Genomic DNA, 19941 nt, shown 5'->3' on the forward strand with positions numbered 1-19941 from the left:
CAAAGTTTCCATGACTGACTTTTTGGAAGTAGATCACCACCGCATCTTTCTTCTGAGGCACCTCTGGCTGTTCTCCAACCTCCAACCTTGCAATTAGTAGTCAAGTGCATTAGCCATTTGCACAACCCAGGGACTCGGGAATTTGAAAAGCTGTGCTGAAATCTAGAAGCTTAGGAAGTAAACACTTATGCCATATGACTTGTTCATACAGCTCATCTGTACATAACTAGCAATGTAGAAATGAATGAAACAAATAATTCACAGATATTATCTCTTTTCAAAATGCTGTGGATTGACCTGAAACTATAAGGATTAGGTGACAAAAACCCTACCCTGTCTTGACGATACAGTGGCAACCCTTGATTGATTCAGGCTTTTAGGAAACTCGTAAGCAAGTTTAGAAAGGATGCTGTGTGGTTATGGAATTGAAAAACCTCCCACCACACATCAGTTGGATCAGATCGTTGTCAGTCTCTGTCTAATTTATCTTGCCCGCAGATGTATCTGTGGAGAAAACTTCACCCATCAGTGTAGGAGTACTTGCTCCAGCTTCTGAGCCATCCAAATAAGGGCAGGGAGTTGATCAGCAAAATGAGCACCACCACTCTGTGGGGCACACAGTGAAATCTGGTAGGCTTTGTGCCGGGTTGAGCTGATATGTCCATGCTGTGGCTTATCCTTCTTCTGTTGTGTAGGCCACTTATCAACTGGCCTTCAGCTCAGATTCTCTGAACTTAGAGACCGTGAATTCTCTGAGGAAAGCCCAGAGACATGAAATCTGAAAGCACAGATTTTTTGCTTTTGAACCACCCCCAAGTGCCACTGAGTATAGTTTTGTAGAGAGACTGTCATTATACATTACGAGGGGGCATCATTTGCATAGGATCTTTGGTTGATGGTACTTCCTGGAGTTGGACAGTGTGCAACCCGCCCAGTTGTACATGGCAATCCACTGGGCTGTAACCCAGTGTCTGGCACCCAGGAGAGTTTGTTTTCAACAAATTTTTGAATGGTACTCAACTCGCTGATTGGACCCCGTATACTGCTATGGTTTAAATTGTGATTCTCAAAGGTATATTGCAATACTAACCCCTGGTACCTGTGAACTTGGCCTTGTTTGGAAATCGGTCTTTGAAGATGTTATCAGTTAAGTTAACCGCTAGGTGATACCAGAGTAGAGTGGATTCTAATCCCATCTGAGTGGTGTCCTAAAAAAAGAAGAGAGATGGACAGAGGAATAATGGCCACATGAAGATACATCTGTATCAAGGAACTCCTGGGGCTGCTAGAAGCTGAGAGAGACAAGAAAGGATCTTTCCATAGAGCCTTCAAGGGAGCATGACCCTGCCAACACCTGAATTCTGATTCTTAGCCTCCAGAAATCCGAGGCAACACATTCCTGTTTATATAAGCCACCCATTTTGTGCTGTTTTGTTAAGGCAGCCCTAGAAAACCAATACACATACTGACTCCGTGGTATCAATAGTTTCTAAAACTCTACCTGGATTTTTCAAATCCTCTGGCCATCCTTCATGTGCCAGCTCTCTTTCCTCACGCCCACATCCTATCCAGGTGCATTATTGCTTCTTCCAGGCCGACCTTGCTGTAATACCAGCCTGCCTCTTTCTTCAGCCTGTTCCTGTCATGAGAACCACAGTCCTGAATTCATCTGGTGGATCTGACAGTGTGGTTACCAGTAAACAGATGGTTTTTATGTCAACACAAAGAATATCCATATATCGCCCAAACAGCTATCTGTTTAAAGAAGAGGAGATATAGGATTTCTTGGATCTGAGAACACATCTTGAGCACCAAACTGCAACAAGCTGCGAGGCAATATTACCCTAGCAGAAGCCTGTTGCAGAATAAAGTCTTTCATTTAACTCTGACATTAGCAAATTCCACCTGTAGGAATAGAATAATGCCTGATTGAGGGTTTTTTCCCCTCCTTATTTGTTTCACATTTATATCCAAAATTCTAGGTATTAAGTGCATTTCCCACATGTTTAGGAACAAAGTCTCTTGCTGTTCCTATAAATGCCACCTGCATTCCAAATCTGTAGGTGCATCCATCCATGTTCACTGCTGTGACAGACGGCACATCTCTGGATCTGTTTCTTCAGGTGGCTAGAACTAGTGAAGAAAAAAAATATCTTCACAGAGCCCCTAAATGTAAAAATAGCTCGGCCCTTTATTGCACCAGGCTTTTAGGTCCGGGAATATCAGAGGAGTGGAGAAAGTGGATTGTCACTTCTTCTGCTGGATAAGGCAGCTTCAAAAGGAAACAGGGAGTCATAGATTAAAGGCAGCGTGGTCGCGCTCTGCTTTTCCCCAGAAACATTTAAAGCCTCCCCACTTGGGGCCTTATCAGGCGGGAAGGGGGATGCAGAAGATAAAATGCCAAAAAATCCTGATTATCGTCTCTGCCTCCTCCACCACGTCTGGTCAGCAATGTGTTAAGTGAATTGAAACTAGATCGGAGGGAGACTGTCGCAACCTGGTTATCAGTGGCAGTAAATGGAAGATAATAGCCCCACTAGAGAGTTATGAAATGGCTTGTCTTTGAGCTGCCAAAGTGTTTAGTCTCTCTTTTATTATATTCACAGCAGTAATCCGATATGTCCTGACTTCTGTCATCTGTATGTAATGCTTATCAACCCTCTGTCAGTGATTCACCCTCTTGTCAGGGACAATTATTCCTCAAAGTGCCGAGGTTATGACTGAAGCAATATTATGACTGGAAGAAAATATGAAAGGTGTACCACATCACAGCGAGCCATCTCGGAGCTGACGTCAAAGTAAAGGAAAACATTGTTGATAAAAGGAGAACAGAGGTAGGCTTGGGTTTTGTGCACTCGGGCCTGCTGTCGTGGTGGGGGTCAAGTGGGCAGAGACCCTTTTCCCAAAGACGCTTTACTAATTCATGGCAGAGGTGCGTGTGGGTCTCTGCCATCACCACGGGGTCACCGTCTCCATTTTACATCTCCATTTACAGGGTCCTCAAATTAGGTTGCTCCCATGTACTCTTGGTGATGAGAGTTGAAAGGAAATGGGTTCGCACAGAAGCTCTGTGTTATAATGGAGGATGAAAGTCTACTCCAAGTGGGACTCATCAAGCTAGGAGATCTTTATTTACACGTGGGGCCCTGTATTAAAGGATGCGCATTCTACAGCATACTTGAACAGGGAAGGAGAGCCTGGTGGAGAGACCTGGGGTTTTAGAAGGAACACGACCAAGACATTATACAGAGGCAGGATAGCTCAGTGATTGAGAGTATTGGAGTTTAACATACCAAGGCATAAAGTCAAACAATTCCTTTTGAATGTGGTTCTGACATTTGGCAGTTGTTTAACCTTGAAAAAGTTCCCTAATGCCTCTGTGCCTAACCTCTTCTATATAAAAGTTGAAATGTTGTCAACTGTCAACTCCAATTCAGGGAAACCCTCTGTACAGCAGGACAAAATGGCGCCAAGCTCTGCGTCATCCTCACAATTGTGGGCATGTTCCAGTCCATCATGGAGGCCATTACAATAATCTATCTCATCAAGGGTCTCCCTCGCCCTCGCTGGGGCCCTACAGCTCCAACATGCTGCCCTCTTCCAATGATTCATCCCTCTTTATGACAGGTCCAAAGTAAGCAAGGCAGGCAGTGTTCTGTTGTGATTCATAAGGTTTTCACAGGCCAATTTTTTAAAGTAGATCATCAGCCCTTTCTTCTGAATCTGTCTTATTATTCTGGAAGCTCTGCTGAAACCTGTTCACCATGGTGACCCTGCTGGTGTTTAGAATATCGCTGGCATAGTTTCCAGCATCACAGCAACATACAAACCACCACAGTACAACAAACTGACAGACGGGTAGTGAAGGATAAAACAGTGCCTGGCAATACCTTCCTGATAATGTGGTTGGAGAATCAAGAGATGATGTATGTAAAGTGCTTGAGTAAATGCTCTATAGAGACTATATGATAAATAGTAGCTTGTGATCACAAATAAGGTATTGCTTAAAAAACCTGGTGTTTGCCTAACTTCTCATGTCATGCAGCTGTAAGATTGCTGCAGAATTCACAGCCAAATATGTGACATGTTCATATACAAGGGATGATATTCAAAATATTTAATGATCAGTAATAATGCATGAGCCTACCTAGTGGTTAAGAGTCCAGCTGCTAACCATAACGTCTGCAGTTCGAACCCACCAGGCATTCCTTGGAAACCCTATGGGGGCAGTCCTATTCTGTCCTAATGGGTCGTTATGAGCCGGAATCAACTCGACGGCAATGGGTTTGGTTTGGTTTTATCTACTATTCAGAGTGGATGCTGGCTTTAGGGCTAGAGCAGTGTCTTCCAGGCCTTCTGCTGTGCTAGGCAATAGCCCTAAGCTGCTGGTGAAGGTTAGTGGTCTAGAACTGGAACCCAGCAGCTTGAGGGGTGGTGGGGGGCATTTGGAGGCTGAGAAGCAACTATTTCCCCTAATATTGAAGATTTCACTATTTTAGCAACCTATCTGGCTGTACTGGCACATACCTGATGACCCCCAGCCCTGTCTAGGAAAAGTATAAAACTCTACAATATGTGTTTTTATATTAGCCTCCAATTTACGTCTTAAGTCTTTCTTGGAAGAAATAGAGTCAGAGCGCATCCTTGGAAGCAAGGATGGCGAGACTTGTCTCACATATTTAGGACATGTTATCAAAAGGGACCAGTCCCTGGAGAAGGACATCACGCTTGGTAAGGTAGAGCGTCAGCGAAAAAGAGCAAGACCCTTGATGAGATGGATTGACACAGCGGTTGCAACAATGGGCTCCAACATAGGAAGGATTGTGAGGATGGTGCAGGGCTGGGCAGTGTTTCATTCTGTTGTACATAGTGTCGCTATGGGTCAGAACTGAATGGACAGCACCTGACAACCGTAACGAAGAGCCCCTGGGTGGTGTAAATGGTTAAGCGCTCAGCCTCTTATCCTTAGGTTGGCTGTTTGAATCCATCTACAGGTGCCTTGAAAGAAAGGTCTGGAGATCCACTTCTGAAAAATCAGCCATTGGAAACCCTATGGAACACAGTTCTACTCTGACACGCGTGGAATTGGTATGGGTCAGAGTTGACTCAGTGGCAACTAATTTGATTTTTTTGTTTGTTTATGTTTTAAACCTTGTTTCATCTCTTTTTTTCTTATCTCCCTTTAAAAATTATTATTAAGGTTATTTTTTAATTTGTAAGGGAGAAACCTGATCATTGCAACATATTAAGAAAATGTTGTTGTTGTTAGTTTTTCTCAAGTTGGCTCTGACTCATGGCAACCTTATGTATAACAGAACAAAATGTTGCCTGGTCCTGTGCCAGCTTCAGAAACATTGGTTTAGAAAATAGAGATAATCCAAAGTGGAAGAAAAAAAAAACATCTAAAACTTTCACTACTCAGAGATAATCCCTGTGAACTGCTTGAGACATTTTTTTCATCTTCTATGTGGTCAAGTTGCTATTTTGAATTTTCACTACCATCTAGGAATTATAACTTTTAATCATACTTTGTATTTCTTACTGGCTAGGCCTATTGTTTAAACTTTTTGATATTAGTTTTTAGTTGTTCTATTGTGTTCAGTGAATGTGACTAGCAAAAATTCCATTTTGGAAACTTTGTTAAGATTTTATTTTTGGACTTTTATCAGTTTTTCATAAATACTGTATTGGTTCTGAGAAAACAATGATAGAATTAGCCACAATAGTAATAGAAGTCCAGACCATCCTTCCTTTCAGCCTTCTCATTTGTATTATCTTCGTACATGCTGTGTTGTTCCTTAAGTAGAGCAACACTTCTGGGAGCCAAGGGAGGCCTGCTACTTCTGGGCAACAAGCTGAACTGGTATGCCCGGAGCACACTGGGACATCAGGTTCTCCACCCAATCAGCCACCATGAATTCTCGCTGAACTAATGTGAAATATTAAATAAATAAAATCATGCAGATATTTTTTGTTGTAAAATTTAAATAATATTAAATAGTATTGTGGCCTAACATGTGACATATACAGAACACTACACCCAACAGCAACCAAGTATACGTTCTATGTGTGGCTCTTTGCCATGTTCCCAGTTTTACTGAAAATGCACTCAGAATTTTACTATGCAGATTGTGGTTGCTGTCAGAAAGAAATTCTTTAGAATATTTTGGAGTATCTGTATCAGTGTTTAATGTCGTTAATTAATTTAAAATAATATCTCTCTTTTAAGCTAGGAAAGAATGTGAAATTTTACAAAGTATCTTTTTGGCATCTATCAAGATTCCTACATGGGGTTTCTTCCTTGAAAAAATGAATTATTTAATTGAGATCCCTGATTTTGACCCATTCTGACATTTATCTAATAAACCCTAAATTATCATGGTGCACTTATTAGAAGGATTAAACTCTTTTATTATTTTTGTATCCAGGGCTCATTTCCTGCCATCTTTGAGATCAGAGTTGTCAGTTTTGGAAAAGCAGTGGGAAGTTTTCTTATGCTCAGAACAAGTCTAAGGATCTAAAGTTTTGAGGTGGAAAGGAAATCCTGAATTTGAGCTTCAGAGATGGAAACTTGATGTTTTCATTATTATGTAGTTACTGCTTTATTCAGGCCTCTATTTTATTCTTCTTTAATCAAACTTTGGCATATATTTTCCCACAAAACTTTTATTTTGTCCACACTTGCATATATATTTTTTAAAACAGAATTGTATATGGTTGCCCGGTATTATGAAACGTTCTCAGTAACTGGGATTATTTTCTGTTATTACAGTGAAACTTGTGAGACTAAGAACTCCATGGAACTGCCTTGACTTTCCGAGTCTCACGAGTTTTCCACTTTTGACAGGGTATAGTCTTACCACTTTTCTATCACTCTCTATTAGTGGAAAATATTTGAGTTTTCCTTCTCTGACAGGTTTCTGCCTTACACCAGTTCTGGCTTTCACAGTTTTTACTGTATTCATATTGTGATTTCCCTACCCTTTTTTGATTGTTCTTGGCAAAATTTGTTCTTTTATTTGGTATTATGAAAGAAAAGTCAAAGTAGCTCTTAAATTTATCATTTAAATTTTTTTAATTCATTATTTTTCATCATTATTACATATTTCCTCTTGCTTCCCTTGGGCATCTAGTTATTCATATTGAAACATTTTAAATACAATACTCTACTGGTTCGTTTATTTATTACTTTTTGCTTAGTAATGAAAACATTTAGGATACGAAATTTACTCTCGCCAGGATAGACCACATATTAGGTCATAAAGCAAGCCTTAGCAGAATACAAAACACTGAAATGTTACAAAGCATCTTCTCTGACCATAAAGCCATAAAAGTGGAAATCAATAACAGAAAAGCAGGGAAAATATTTCAGACACTTGGAAACTGAACAATACCCTCCTCAAAAAAGACTGGATTATAGAAAACATTAAGGATGGAATACAGAAATTCAGAGAATCCAGTGAGAATGAAAACACTTCCTATCAGAACCTTTGGGACACAGCAAAAGCAGTGCTCAGAGGCCAATTTATATCAATAAATGCACACATCCAAAAAGAAGAATTATCCCTACAACTTGAACAAATAGAAAGAAAGCAACAAAAGAAACCCACAGGCACCAGAAGAAAACAAATAATAAAAATTAGAGCTGAACTAAATGAAATAGAAAACAAAACAAAATTGAAAGAATTAACAAGACAAAAAGCTGGTTTTTTTGAAAAAAATCAACAAAATTGATAAACCACTGGCCAAACTAACAAAAGAAAAACAGGAGAAGAAGCAAATAACCTGAATAACAAATGAGATGGGCAATATTACCACAGACTCAACTGAAATTAAAAGAATCATATCAGATTACTATGAAAAACTATACTCAAACAAATTTGAAAATCTAAAAGAAATGGATGAATTCTTAGAAACACACTACCTACCTAAACTAACACAGTGGTAGAACAACTAAGTAGACCCATAACGAAAGAAGAGATTGAAAAGGTAATCAAAAAACTCCCAACAAAAAAAAACCCTGGTCCGGACGGCTTCACTGCAGAGTTCTACCAAACTTTCAGAGAAGAGTTAACACCACTACTACTAAAGGTATTTCAGAGCATAGAAAAGGACGGAATACTACCAAACTCATTCTACGAAGCCACCATATCCCTCATACCACAACCAGGTAAAGACACCACAAGAAAAGAAAATTATAGACCTATATCACTCATGAATGTAGATGCAAAAATCCTCAACAAAATTCTAGCCAATAGAATTCAACAACATATCAAAAAAAAATTCACCATAACCAGTGGGATTCATACCAGGTATTCAGGGGTGGTTCAACATTAGAAAAGCAATTCATGTAATCCACCACATAAATAAAACGAAAGACAAGAATCAGATGATTTTATCAATTGATGCAGAAAAGGCATTTGACAGAGTTCAACATTCATTCATGATAAAAACTCTCAGCAAAATAGGAATAGAAGGAAAATTCCTCAACATAATAAAGGGCATTTATACAAAGCCAACAGCCGACATCATCCTAAATGGAGAGACCCTGAAAGCATTCCCTTTGAGATCGGGAACCAGATAAGGATGCCCTTTATCACCACTCTTATTCAACATTGTGTTGGAGGTCCTAACCAGAGCAATTAGGCTAGATAAAGAAATAAAGGGCATCCAGATTGGCAAGGAAGAAGTAAAAGTATCTCTATTTGCAGATGACATGATCTTATACACAGAGAACCCTAAGGAATCCTCAAGAAAATGACTGAAACTAATAGAAGAGTTCAGCAGAGTATAGGGATACCAGATAAACATACAAAAATCCGCTGGATTCCTCTACACCAACAAAAAGAACATTGAAGAGGAATTCACCAAATCAATGCCATTTACAATAGCCCCCAAGAAGATAAAATACTTAGGAATAAATCTTACCAGAGATGTAAAAGACTTATACAAAGAAAACGACAGTACACTTCTGCAAGAAACCAAAAGAGACTTACATAAGTGGAAAAACATACCTTGCTCATGGATAGGAAGACTTAACATTATAAAAATGTCTATGATACTAAAAGCAATCTATACATTTAATGCAATTCCAATCCAAATCCCAATGATGTTCTTTAATGAGATGGAGGAACAAATCGCCAACTTCATATGGAAGGGAAAGAGACCCTGGATAAATAAGGTATTAGTGAAAAAGAAGAACAAAGTGGGAGGCCTTACTTTACCTGATTTTAGAACCTATTATACCGCCACAGTAGTCAAAACAGACTGGTACTGGTACAACAGATACATAGACCAATGGAACAGAATTGAGAATCCAGACATAAATCCATCCACATATGAGCAGTTGATATTTGACAAAGTCCCCAAAACAGTTAAATGGGGGAAAGACAGTCTTTTTAACAAATGGTGCCGGCATAACTGGATATCCATCTGCAAAAAAGTGAAACAAGACCCATACCTCACTCCATGCACAAAAACGAACTCAAAATGGATCAAAGACCTAAATATAAAATCTAAAATGATAAAGTTCATGGAAGAAAAAATACTGACAACATTAGGAGCCCTAATACACAGCATAAATAGTATACAAAACATTATTAAGAATGCAGAAGAAAAACTAGATAACTGGGAGCTCCTAAAAATAAAACACCTGGAACAAGGAGGGGGCCAAGATGGCTGACTAGGTAGACGCTACCTTGGATCCCTCTTGCAACAAAGACTCGGAAAAACGAGTCAATCCATCACATACACGACAATCTACGAACCCTGAACAACAAACACAGATTTAAAGAGTTGACCTGAGTGACAGAGGTGGAGAACGAACAACTACGGGGAAGCAGAGACTGTTTTCGGAGCCTGGAGCCAGCGTCCCAGTCAGGTAACCTTGGCGCCGAGCTTAGGACTGGGCCCAGGGGAGCTGAACACAACATCCTGTGAAGCTGCAAACACGGGGCGCAGTCTTACACCCCTGAAATGACCCCGGGAGGGGGCGCAGCCGGTCCTCATAGGCGGCGCGGCGACGGGGCTGCCGGGAGGAGAAGTTGCCGGGAGGCAGTGACTGGTTTTGGAGCCGGGATTTCAGCGTCCCAGCTGGGGAAGCTTGACGCTGGGCTGTGGACTTGCAGCAGAGGATCTGACCGCGGCTTCTGCGGTCCTGACCCTCGGAGGCAATCTCTACCCAGCCAGCACACATAGGCGACATGCCCCTCAGGAATCTCAGATAAAATAGTCATCCCAAGCAAGATAAGCAACTTTGGCTATATCCCGGGGTGCTACTCTCTCCTGTTTTTCTGAACCCTCCCCTCCCCTTCCCAGGCGGCTTCATTAACATTCGAATTTCCTGAGCCAGAGGGAGAGTGGCTCCGGCTCCGCAGCTTTGCTTTTCCGTGTCTTTTTTTTTTTTTGGTCTTTTCCTAACCCATTCTTCCAGCCTGAGAGAAGCAAACACAAAAAATCCAGGGACCAAAAATCCTTCCCTAATTGGACTAAAAACACAGAATCAGCTCCAGCCAAGCATATATGATCCATATCTTGGGCTTTCATCCCCACAGGGAACAAGGTGGCTATTATAATGCAAAGGCATTTCTGATAGGGATCTGACTGCATTTTTTTAGCAGATTTACTGGAAAAACAAGTTTCCCAGGTCTGATATCTCTGCTTATTCAACAGAGCCCTGATTGACCCACAACAGGGAACTGAGGGCTGAAGCTCCCCCCAGACCACCTAGCCTCTTGCCTTAGGGGTCTAAGGAGGGTGACACCTACCAATCTGTAGAGGTACTTGCATTGGGGGCCTAAGGTACAGCTGCAGAGCCCTCCCACCAAGGTGCTTTAGGAATAGAGACACACCTACCTCAGTGACACTTGGGGGAAGCCTGTCAGCATCCTGCCCCCCTGGAGTGTGAATCCTACCTGCTACTAGAATCTGGTGTACACAACTATCACCACTAATTCTCAAGGTGGATAGGTGTTAGGGTGCATCACACACTTGATGACCCAAAATCAGATTCTACTCAAGAATAGTGAATAGACTCAGGCATATATATCTGGCAACAGCCCAAATAGGTAATAGGTCATAAGTAAGTCAAGGGCTACAACAATCAAGATAGCACAATCTAGTAGCCCATCCATGTATATTGAAAGAAAACAAAACAAGATAAGACTCAGTGAGCAAATATAGAATAAATCACTACAATATCTTAGTGATGGCTGGGAGACAGCAGTCGATATCAAACCACATAAAAAAGCAGACCATGACAGCTTCTACAACCCCCCAAACAAAAGAATCAAAATCTTTCCCAAATGAAGATACAATCCTGGAATTATCAGATACAGAATATAAAAAGCTAATTTACAGAATGCTTCAAGACATCAGGGATGACCTCAGAAATGAAATAAGGCAATCTGCAGAAAAAGCCAAGGAACACACTGATAAAACAGTTGAAGAACTCAAAAAGATTATTCAAGAACATAGTGGAAAAATTAATAAGTTGCAAGAATCCATAGAAAGACAGCATGCAGAAATCCAAAAGATTAACAATAAAATTACAGAATTAGACAACACAATAGGAAGTCAGAGGAGCAGACTTGAGCAATTAGAATGCAGACTGGGAAATCTGGAGGACCAGGGAATTAAAACCAACATAGCTGAAAAAAATCAGATAAAAGAATTAAAAAAAATGAAGAAACGCTAAGAATCATGTGGGACTCTATCAAGAAGGATAACTTGCGTGTGATTGGAGTCCCAGAACAGGGAGGGAGGACAGAAAACACAGAGAGAATAGTTGAAGATCTGCTGACAGAAAACTTCCCTGACATCATGAAAGACGAAAGGGTATCTATCCAAGATGCTCATCGAACCCCATTTAAGATTGATCCAAAAAGAAAAACACCAAGACATATTATCATCAAACTCGCCAAAACCAAAGATAAAAAGAAAATTTTAAAAGCAGCCAGGGAGAAAAGAAAGGTCTCCTACAAGGGAGAATCAATAACAATAAGTTCAGACTACTCAGCAGAAACCATGCAGGCAACAAGGCAATGGGATGACATATACAGAGCACTGAAGGAGAAAAACTGCCAGCCAAGGATCATATCTCCAGCAAAACTCTCTCTGAAATATGAAGGTGAAATTAAGATATTTACAGATAAACACAAGCTTAGAGAATTTGCAAAAACCAAACCAAAGCTACAAGAAACACTAAAGGAAATTGTTTGGTCAGAAACACAACACAACACAAGGTCACAGAACAGAACATCCTGATATCAACTCAAATAGGGAAAACAGAAAAAAAAATTAAGATTAATTAAAAAAAAATGCTCAAAACAGGGAATCATTGAAGTCAATATGTAAAAGATCACAATAATCAAAAAGAGGGACTAACTACAGGTGGCATAGAGCTGCCATATGGAGAGGGATGCAAGGCGATATAGGACAAAACAAGTTAGGTTTTTACTTAGAAAAATAGGGGTAAATATTAAGGTAACCACAAAGAGGTATAACAACTGCATAACTCAAAATAAAAACCAAGAAAAACGTAACGACTCAACAAACATAAAGCCAAATACTATGAAAGTAAGGATCTCACAATTTACAAAGAAAAACGTCTCAGCACAAAAAAGTAAGTGGAAAAATGAAATTGTCAACAACACACATAAAAAGGCATCAAAATGACAACACTAAACGCTTACTTATCCATAATTACGCTGAATGTAAATGGACTAAATGCACCAATAAGGAGACAGAGTCTCAGACTGGATAAAGAAACATGATCTGTCTATATGCTGCCTACAAGAGACACACCTTAGACTTAGAGACACAAACTAAAACTCAAAAGATGGAAAAAAATATATCAAGCAAACAATAAGCAAAAAAGGAGTAGCAATATTAATTTCTGACAAAATAGACTTTAAACTTAAATCCACCACAAAGGATAAAGAAGGACACTACATAATGATAAAAGGGACAATTGACCAGGAAGATATAACCATATTAAATATTTATGCACCCAATGACAGGGCTGCAAGATACATAAATCAAATTTTAACAGAACTGAAAAGTGAGATAGACACCGCCACAATTATAGTAGGTGAATTCAACAAACCACTTTCAGAGAAGGACAGGACATCCAGTAAGAAGCTCAATAGAGACACGGAAGACCTACTTACAACAATCAACCAACTTGATCTCATTGACTTATACAGAACTCTCCACCCAATTGCTGCAAACTATACTTTTTTTTCTAGGGCACATGGAACATTCTCTAGAATAGACCACATATTAGGTCATAAAACAAACCTTTGCAGAGTCCAAAACATCGAAATATTACAAGCATCTTCTCAGACCACAAGGCCATGAAATCAATAACAGAAAAACTAGGGAAAAGAAATCAAATACTTGGAAACTGAACAACACCCTCCTGAAAAAAGACTGGGTTATAGAAGACATTAAGGAGGGAATAAGGAAATTCATAGAATGCAACGACAATGAAAATACTTACTATCCAAACCTCTGGGACACAGCAAAAGCAGTGCTCAGAGGCCAATTTATATCGATAAATGCACACATACAAAAAGAAGAAAGAGCCAAAATCAAAGAACTGTCCCTACAACTTAAACAAATAGAAAGTGAGCAACAAAAGAATCCATCAGGCACCAGAAGAAAACAAATAATAAAAATTAGAGCTGAACTAAATGAATTAGAGAACAGAAAAACAATTGAAAGAATTAACAAAGCCAAAAGCTGGTTCTTTGAAAAAATTAACAAAATTGATAAAACATTGGCTAGACTGACTAAAGAAATACAGGGAAGGAAACAAATAACCTGAATAAGAAACGAGATGGGCCACATCACAACAGACCCAACTGAAATTAAAAGAATCATATCAGATTATTACGAAAAATTGTATTCTAACAAATTTGCAAACCTAGAAGAAATGGATGAATTCCTAGAAAAACACTACCTACCTAAACTAACACAATCAGAAGTAGAACAACTAAATAGACCCATAACAAAAAAAGAGATTGAAACGGTAATCAAAAAACTCCCAACAAAAAAAAGCCCTGGCCCGGATGGCTATACTGCAGAGTTCTACCAAACTTTCAGAGAAGAGTTAATACCACTACTACTAAAGGTATTTCAAAGCATAGAAAATGACGGAATACTACCTAACTCATTCTATGAAGCCACCATTTCCCTGATACCAAAACCAGGTAAAGACATCACAAAAAAAGAAAATTACAGACCTATATCCCTCATGAACATAGATGCAAAAATCCTCAACAAAATTCTAGCCAATAGAATTCAACAACATATCAAAAAAATAATCCACCATGACCAAGTGGGATTTATACCAGTTATGCAAGGCTGGTTTAATATTAGAAAAACCATTAATGTAATCCACCATATAAATAAAACAAAAGACAAAAACCACATGATCTTATCAATTGATGCAGAAAAGGCATTTGACAAAGTCCAACACCCATCTATGATAAAAACTCTCACCAAAATAGGAATTGAAGGAAAATTCCTCAGCATAATAAAGGGCATCTATGCAAAGCCAACTTTTTTTTTTATACAAAGCCAACAGCCAACACCACTCTAAATGGAGAGAGCCTGAAAGCATTTCCCTGGAGAACGGGAACCAGACAAGGATGCCCTTTATCACCACTCTTCTTCAACATTGTGCTAGAAGTCCTAGCCAGAGCAATTAGGCTAGATAAAGAAATAAAGGGCATCCGGATTGGCAAGGAGGAAGTAAAATTATCTCTATTTGCAGATGACATGATCTTATACACAGAAAACCCTAAGGAATCCTCCAGAAAACTAGTGAAACTAACAGAAGAGTTTGGCAGAGTCTCAGGTTATAAGGTAAACATACAAAAATCACTTGGATTCCTCTACATCAACAAAAAGAACATCGAAGAGGAAATAACCAAATCAATACCATTCACAGTAGCCCCCAAAAAGATAAAATACTTAAGAATAAATCTCACCAAAGACGTAAAAGACCTATACAAAGAAAAATACAAAGCTCTACTACAAGAAATTCAAAAGGACATACTTAAGTGGAAAAACATACCTTGCTCATGGATAGGAAGCCTTAACATAGTAAAAACGTCTATTCTACCAACAGCCATCTATACATACAATGCACTTCCGATCCAAATTCCAATGTCATTTTTTAGTGTGATAGAGAAACAAATCACCAACTTCATATGGAAGGGAGAGAAGCCTTGGATAAGTAAAGCATTACTGAAAAAGAAGAAGAAAGTGGGAGGCCTCACTCTACCCGATTTTAGAACCTATTATACAGCCACAGTAGTCAAAACAGCCTGGTACTTGTACAACAACAGGCACATAGACCGATGGAACAGAATTGAGAACCCAGATATAAATCCATCCACATATGAGCAGCTGATATTTGACAAAGGCCCAGTGTCAGTTAATTGGGGAAAAGATAGTCTTTTTAACAAATGGTGCTGGCATAACTGGATATCCATTTGGAAAAAAATGAAACAGGACCCATACCTCACACCATGCACAAAAACTAACTCCAAGTGGATCAAAGACCTAAACATAAAGACTAAAACGATAAAGATCATGGAAGAAAAAATAGGGACAACCTTAGGAGCCCTAATACAAGGCATAAACAGAATACAAAACATTACCAAAAATGACGAAGAGAAACCAGATAACTGGAGCTCCTAAAAATCAAACACCTATGCTCACCTAAAGACTTCACCAAAAGAGTGAAAAGACCACCTACAGATTGGGAAGGAATTTTCAGCTATGACATCTCCGACCAGCGCCTGATCTCTAAAATCTATATGATTCTGTCAAAACTCAACCACAAAAAGACAAACAACCCAATCAAGAAGTGGGCAAAGGATATGAACACACACTTCACTAAAGAAGATATTCGGGCAGCTAACAGATACATGAGAAAATGCTCTCGATCATTAGCTATTAGAGAAATGCAAATTAAAACTACGATGAGATTCCATCTCACTCCAACAAGGCTGGCATTAATCCAAAAAACACAAAATAACAAATGTTGGAGAGGCTGCGGAGAGATTGGAACTCTTATACACTGCTGGTGGGAATGTAAAATGGTACAACCACTTTGGAAATCTAGCTGGCGTTATCTTAAACAGTTAGAAATAGAACTACCATACAACCCAGAAATCCCACTCCTCGGAATATATCCTAGAGAAATAAGAGCCTTCACACAAACAGATATATGCACACCCATGTTTATTGCAGCTCTGTTTACAATAGCAAAAAGCTGGAAGCAACCAAGGTGTCCATCAACGGATGAATGGGTAAATAAATTGTGGTACATTCACACAATGGAATACTACGCATCGATAAAGAACAGTGACGAATCTGTGAAACATTTCATAACATGGAGGAACCTGGAAGGCATTATGCTGAGCGAAATTAGTCAGAGGCAAAAGGACAAATATTGTATAAGACCACTATTATAAGATCTTGAGAAATAGTATAAACTGAGAAGAACACATACTTTTGTGGTTACGAGGCGGGGAGGGAGGGAGGGTGGGAGAGGGTTTTTTACTGATTAGTTAGTAGATAAGAACTGCTTTAGGTGAAGGGAAGGACAATACTCAATACATGGAAGGTCAGCTGGACTGGACTGGACCAAAAGGAAAGAAGTTTCCGGAATAAACTGAATGCTTTGAAGGCCAGCATAGCAGGGGCGGGGGTCTGGGGACCATGGTTTCAGGGGACATCTAAGTGAATTGGCATAATAAAATCTATTAACAAAACATTCTGCATCCCACTTTGAAGAGAGGTGTCTGGGGTCTTCTAAGATGCATCAATTGGTCTCAACCCACCTGGATCAAAGGAGAATGAAGAACACCAAGGACACAAGGCAATTATTAGCCCAAGAGACAGAAAGGGCCACATGAACCATGGACTACGTTGGCCTGAGACCAGAAGAAAAAGATGGTGCCTGGCTACAACCGATGACTGCCCTGACAGGGAATACAACAGAGAACCCCTGAGGGAGCAGGAGAACAGTGGGATGCAGACCCCAAATTCTCATAAAAAGACCAGACTTAATGGTCTGACTGAGACTAGAAGGACCCCAGTTGTCGTGGCCCCCAGACCTTCTGTTTGCCCAGGACAAGAACCATTCCTGAAGCCAACTCTTCAGACATGGATTGGACCGGACAATGGGTTGGAGAGGGATGCTGGTGAGGAGTGAGTTTCTTGGATCAGGTGGACACTTGAGACTATGTTGGCATCTCCTGCCTGGAGGGTAGATGAGAGGGTAGAGGGCGTTAGAAGCTGGTGAAATGGACAGGAAAAGAGAGAGTGGAGGGAGAGAGAGGGCTGTCTCATTAGAGGGAGAGCAATTGGGAGTGTGTAGCAATGTGTATATAAATTTTTGTGTAGAGACTGACTTGATTTGTAAAATTTCATTTAAAGCACAATAAAAATTATAAAAAAAAATAAACATATGCTTACTATAACAAAAAACCCAGCAATCGTACTCCTAGGCATTTATCTTAGAGAAATGAAAACTTATGTTTGTGTGGAAACCTATACGCGAATGTTCACAACAACTGTATTTGGAATAGCCAAAAACTGGAAACAACCCAAATGTCCTTCAATAGGTGAAAGATTAAAAAACCGTAGTATATTCATGCCGTGGAACACTACTCTGCAATAAAAAGGAATGACCTATTTTTTTTTAAAAAAAAGGAATATGGTTGCACTAAAAAAGTGTGAATTAAACATGGAAGAACCCTTGAATGTTAACTATGGTCAGTTCTGGGAGGGGGGAATGATGAGTGAGTTTAGTTTCATTTGCACTTGTCTGGTTTTGCAGTGGTTAGAGAGCTCAGCTACTAACTGTAAGGTTGGTGGTTCAAACCCACCAGCCACTCCATGGGAGAAAGATTTGTCATTCTGCTCCAGTAAAGATATATAGCCTTGGAAACTCTATGGGGCCATTCTACTCTGTCCTATAGGGTCACTATGAGTCGGAATCAACTCCGTGGCAATGGGTTTGGTTTGGTATTATGGCGTGACTTCCCCAGGAGACTACCTTGAAGGATGCCACATTTGTTTCAATGGGTATGTCCTGATATTTTTGTAAAACATGTATTCACTTTTCATTCATTTCTCATGCTTTTCTGAAATTCAGAATAATATCTTTATTCCATCGTGTATGTCTTAATATCTGCAATACTATTGCAATGCAAAGGCACAAGTAGAAATTTATTTTTCTTTTGGTAAGTGGGAATCAATTTAGTTAACAGCTAGTAAAAAGCAAAGAGTAGACAAAGGCACTGGTTCTAATCATTAATAAAACATCTCAGGTCAGATTTCTTAGAGTTGCTTTCAAGTCTGATTAGAAATTTGAAATATTGTTGTGTATATTTATATATATATATAAGCATAAGAAGGAATGCTCCCGAGGAGATGTAAACACTCTGAAGGATATCAGAAGCCCTGTTAGGTGATGGCAGGCAATGACAGAGGGTACGTAGTCATTACCGTCCTTGGGTTTTCTCTGAGGAGTGTGTAAGAAAACAAAACAATAAATAAATAAAAGCAAGGTTGGTAGCAAAAATGGTGTCCTAAATCTCTTGATTCCTGACCACTTACTCCAGTTAGCCCTATTTTTCAGTTTCCCTCAGCTCTCAACTCCGTGTCAACAGGAGCACTAAAAATACTCGTTCCTTTCTTTCTGCTTATTGTGATAGGCTCAGGGTTTGGGGACCTGCAGCTGCAGGTTGTTGGGGATATCCAGCAAGTTTCTATGGCAACTGTCTAATCCACAAGTGGAAGGTGATGGGGCATCTCAGACTCTAGAATTCTGTAAAAGATCTTTATCACTCTTGTGTTCTGTGTCATGAATTAATTGTACAAGGTCACAATGGATGAAAGATTATTATGGACTGATACAGGCATGAACCCTAGGTAAGAGAGTTTGGTGTTTATGAAGACCGTCTGTATTACTCAGGGTTCTACTGGAGACAATGAATTGGTATGGTATGTATATATGCATGTGTATGTGTGTTTATTAAATAAATAATTTTCATAGGCATTTTAAAGACACCTGAGGTTTATTTCAGAGTTTCCTTTAAAGCAGACATAAAAGCTTTCAGGTCATTTATGTGGCGCTTGAGCTGTGAATTTAAAGCCCTGAGATCATCCTTTTCTTTCCTCAGTTTCTCTAGCACAGTTAAGAACAACCAGTCAGTTTCATTACACTCTTACTTTAACTAAAGTGTTCTAAGGTAGCAAATACCTGGTGACCCAGAATCATGGCTTTTATAAGTATTTCATTAAGAGTATCCAGTGATGATACTCTGCATACCTGTATTGCCACATCATACCTCCTTATGTAAACTTTAACATATTTGTTCTTCTGCACCCTGCTTTTTGAAATGAAAAATATATTCTGGAATTAACTCCATATAAGTTATATCAAAAACCAAACCATTTCCATCAACTTGATTGCAACTCATAGTGACCCTATGGGACAAAGTAGAACTGCAGTGTAGGGTTTCCAAGGACCGCTTTGTGGATTGGAAATGCCAACCTTTTTGGTTAGCAGCCGAGCTCTTAACCACTGTGCCGCCACCTCCTAATTTTCCTTTATAGCTGTAAACTATAATATGGTATTGATGTACTATAGTTTATTCAATCAGTTCCCTGTTGAAGGATATGTGTATTGTTTCCAATGTCTTGTTTTTAAATATAATGCCACAAAGAATAACCTTGTGCCTAAGTCATCTTTTTACCTTTGCCAGGATATCTTTGAGATACCAAAAAAAAAACGAAACCCACTGCCGTCGAGTCAATTCTGACTAATAGCAACCCTATAGGACAGAGTAGAACTGTCCCGTAGAGTTTCCAAGGAGCGCCTGAAGGATTCAAACTGCCGACCTTTTGGTTAGC

Source organism: Loxodonta africana, chromosome 13 (genome assembly GCF_030014295.1).
Source record: "Loxodonta africana isolate mLoxAfr1 chromosome 13, mLoxAfr1.hap2, whole genome shotgun sequence".
In the NCBI taxonomy this organism is placed as follows: domain Eukaryota; kingdom Metazoa; phylum Chordata; class Mammalia; order Proboscidea; family Elephantidae; genus Loxodonta; species Loxodonta africana.